Source organism: Tamandua tetradactyla, chromosome 25 (genome assembly GCF_023851605.1).
Source record: "Tamandua tetradactyla isolate mTamTet1 chromosome 25, mTamTet1.pri, whole genome shotgun sequence".
NCBI lineage: Eukaryota > Metazoa > Chordata > Mammalia > Pilosa > Myrmecophagidae > Tamandua > Tamandua tetradactyla.
Genome location: NC_135351.1, coordinates 29,212,169 through 29,216,721, shown reverse-complemented (window position 1 = coordinate 29,216,721; position 4,553 = coordinate 29,212,169).

Below are 4,553 nucleotides of genomic sequence, written 5' to 3'. Positions count from 1 at the left end.
CAAAACTTGGTTCCAAAACCCTTCCGTGACCCTTAGTCACAGTCAGACTCAATCTTGGACCATCCTCACACCAGCTTCCACTCCCATAAGCCCACTATCCCTAGGCCCTCTTTCTCTACCTTTCAGAGTCATAGATGTGCTGCTAAGTCCCCCGATCCAAACCTAATGGAACACTGCCTTGCTGATGGTATCCAGCCCTTGAACTGGTCCCTTCTTTGTAGCTCCCATATATCTTCCAATCATTTTGAGCTCTGCTGTTAAAACATATTTGCCTCCCAACACCCTCCCCCCACAATATGCTCTTTGTCAGAGATTTAAAAATTCAGTCATGCTAAAAAATAAATGGCCTGCACCCTTTAAAAATAAAGAAAACTTGAGGCACTGATCTGGAACGAATGAAACTAAAGAGCCTTGACAATAAATGCAATGTGTGATCCTAGATTGAGGGAAATGAGAGATGGATTTCAGAGAGGTGTGGCCTAGAGCCTAGACTCATACCTGCCTCACTCAGTATTCTGTAGAAGCATATTGGGTTCGCTCTGGATATGAGGATCTCCAGGGCTTATTTCTATATCTAGAAGGCAGGGGCTTTCTCTGGGAAATTGTGACTATTCTCTATTTCTGGTGATTTATGCACAGTGCAGCCCCAGTGTCTGGAATAAATTTTCCATATGAAGATTTTTCAATGGTTGGCCTGGCACAACACTAGAATCACCCTGGGTGTTTTTGAACTTCTCATTGTCCAGGACACACCTCAGGATCTCTAGAGTCTCTAGATCTCTAGGATCTCTGGGCTGTTTAAAGCTCCTCAGGAGATTTGAAGTTGCATCCAATGTCAGGGTTCAGGCTAAAAGAACAGTCTTCTTTTGTTTAGAGCCACTTTTTGTTTAGAGCAGCTTTTCGTGTGGGAAGTTTTGTCACCATCCATGTACGTAGGCTCCACTCCTAAGAATCCTGTCTTGTGCATGTTTCTAAAACTCTCCAGGTGATTCTGAAGCACTCTCTGGGACAAGAGGCAGTGACCCCGAATATCCCTACTGTCGCGCTTTGGTGTCAACCTCAGGAAGTGGTAAGCTAATTGCTGAAGATACTGGACTTTTAATCCTGAAAATTCCCTTTATCTCATTAAAACTAAGTCTTGGTAAAGAGTAGCAATTTGAAGTGAATTTGGAGGCCGAGTTCTTTTGGAGCGCAAATGATAAGTTAAAACTACAACCTCATCTGAAGGTTTGAAAGGCCTGTGGGCTCAATAGGATCTGGTCTAAGATTTCGGTCCAGAATTCAGACACATTCTGGTGTCAAACTGTAGGGGCAGCTGCATATTCTGAGACCCAAGTCACACATGGAAATTAGCTGGAAAAATGACGTTGGAGGGGTTTAGGATTATGATGAATGTATATCATTAGCTATACATGCTGCTTTTTTGTAATCAGCTTTTTGTGATTTTGTGTTTACTCTCGTAATTTTTAACCACTTCACTAATTCTTACCCTGACTTCCCCAAATTAGACTACCAAAGTCAATAGCCTGGTTAGCATATAGAATCTTATACAGAAAAAAATACATATATATATAGGGTTTTCTTATATAAATATAAATAAAAATTGAGTCACTTTATATACACTCCATCTTATTTTCTCATTTCAAGTTATATTTACAGTCTACAAAAGCATCTAAGACAAATGGTATAGATGCAAATCATCCTTTTCCATATCATTTAATTTTTTATGTATCACAATATATTCAGTTGATGGGCATTGAAGCTGTTTCCAGTTTGTCCTTCCATTTTTCTTTCTGCTTCTAATTGGATTTTCATTGAATGTGTTTCCTAATTTGGGGAGGATCAACACTTTTTGTGATATTAAGTTCTCCCATTCTAGATGATAGTATACAGTTCCATTTAACCAGATCTTGTTTGTGTCCCTTAATAAAATTTTATTGCTTACTTTCTTTGAGTCATATTTTTCTTAGGCAAATTCTATGAATTTTATAATTTTTGGTACTAGGGAAATTTATTTTTTCCTTCTATTTCCAGACCTAGGTTATTAATTTTACTGTTGGGAAAAGCAATTGATTTTTTTTTTAAATGCTTATCATGCTTCCAGTCAGTTCACCAAATTCCTTTTGTACCTTGTACTTTAATCTGTAGTCCTGCTGAACAATTCTAATTTCCCACATCAAGCCTCTCTGGCTTTGCTGTGCCTGGAAGTCCTTCCCTGAGGTTATTGACTCATTTTTACCACCCCTGAAGACCGACCAACAGCCCCTCCTCCTCCAGGAAGCTTTCCCCTGCTCCACCTGGATTGGCAGGGGCCCTTATTTGCTCTCTTCTAGTACCCTGTACACACTTGTATCATTTGTTTTTATTACACTTCATCCTAGTTGTCTGTCTCTGTGTAACGTCTCACTCACTGGACTCTGAACTTTGTGAAGTCATGGATCAGGTCTTAAACAAATTGGTATTCTCTGAAGCCAGCACCACATCTGAAAGAGCAAATAAATAAGTAAAAAATAGTTTAGGCTTAAACTGCACTGACTGGGGCAGATGCTAATGCCAAGACAGAGAGACCTACTTTATAAAGATCGAAGATCTTTTCTGCTATATTACTTGTGATGTTTATAGATATGGTATAGATACTTGTTCTGTGAGTGTATAGTTCTCCGAATTGATTTAACCACACTTCGTTAAGTGAAAATCATGGTGGAGGTAGGGGAGAGGGACTTGGACCAGCTACAGAAATGCTGATTCCTGGTGTCGAGTATGACTCAAGCATTTATTCAGTTCAAGAATTTATTGAACACATATTATTGGCCATTTATCAGATACTGTGCTATGTACCATAAGTATAATGGTTTTCAAAATATATGAGGTCCTTCCAGGAAGTTTGTAAAATCCAGCTATAGGATTATATATTTAAACAAAATATTCAGCTTGGAAAATGCAATCTGCACCCTATTTGTGGCATTGGATTCTGTTGATCCTCTTTCTTTGTCATCATCACTTCTCTTTTGGGGATCAACTCTTGGTTTCTTTACCAGCTCACTCCAGGTCTCTGTGCGAATTAGAAAATGTCTCACCTTCTTGGGAAGATTCAGTAAAAGTCTCATTTTTCCTCTTCTTAACTATTTTCCTTGGCTGATCAAGCACATGAAGACTTCACAGTAAGTCAATAATCAGAATTTTTAATCAAAGCAAGAAAGGAAACATTTCAATTCTCCCTACTATCCCTCCATCCCTCCAAAGGGGACCATGGTAGCCTGAAGAGTACCCTCCTTTCTGCCCCCTCCCCTCCACACAAGATGTCCACATCTTATTCCTCAGGATTTGTGAATTTGTTTCCTTACACAGTAAAATGGACTTTACAGGTGATTAAATTAAAGATTTGAGATAGGGGATGGATTATCCAGATGGACCCAATGTAATCACAAGGGCCCTTCTAAGAGGAGGGCAGGAGGGTCACAGTGAAGGAGACATCCAGAGGGAACACGGCCATGTCAGCACCTAAATTTCAGCCCAGTGAAACCCATGTCACACTTCTGACTTCCAGAACTGAGAATGATAAATTTGTGTTGTTTTAAGGGACTAAGTTTCCAACAATTTTTTTATAACAGCAATGGAAGACGCATACAGAGACCAAATGGCAAAGCTAAGATGCTGGCTCCAGTAGGCTCTTCTGAGGAGTGTAGTGAGACTGACTGGGGCAGGAGAACTCACCTAAGGATGTTGGAAGCAGCTGAGTCCAGAGAAGGCAGGCCTTCATTACATTTTATAAGGGTCGAGAGTCAAAGAAGGATGACAGCAGTAACCACAGTCCAGAGGTCGAGAATCACAAGTAGAACTTGGATCACAAGAATGAGGAGACAGGCACAGCTTAGATTAGAAAAGGCACCAATAAAAGGAAGGAGGGAAGGACCAAAAGGAGGGAGGGAGAGAGGGAGGGAAAGAGGGAAGAAAGAGGGAAAGAAGGGAAGAGGGAAGGAAGGAAGAAGTCAGGGCAACTTTGTGGGAAGGTAATGGAGTAGGCACATTTATCAGGTTGTGCGCACCAAATGCTTAAGGGAAGTCTAGCTGATTTAATAGATCCCTTAATCATTTATTAAGGACCTACTACCAGTTAACATATGTATTTCTCTTAATTTGCCCTATAAGCCCATAAGTTGAGTACTAAAAACTTTGCTTTACTGAAGTAGAAACCAATTCAAAGAGGTTAAGCAACTTGTCTAAGTTTACAGAAAGCAATAGGAAATGAAAGTGGGACAGACCCCATCTCTCCATTCTAGCAGCCCTGTGCTTTCTTTCACACAATGCATCCTTACTGTCAGGGTAAAGACTTGTTGACTGAATGGTTATATGCACAGTTCATAGCAAAAGAACATGGTGACATTTCTGCAAGATGCTCACTCCATCAGTGAGAACTTGAACATGAAGTTAAAAATTAAGCGCAAAGCCAAACCCAGACTCTCTGCTCTGAGAATGTAGGCCAAATCTGGTGATGTCATGTGACTTATTATTTACCCTGGTGAAAAGGGGTAGAATTATTTGAAAGGAAAGAA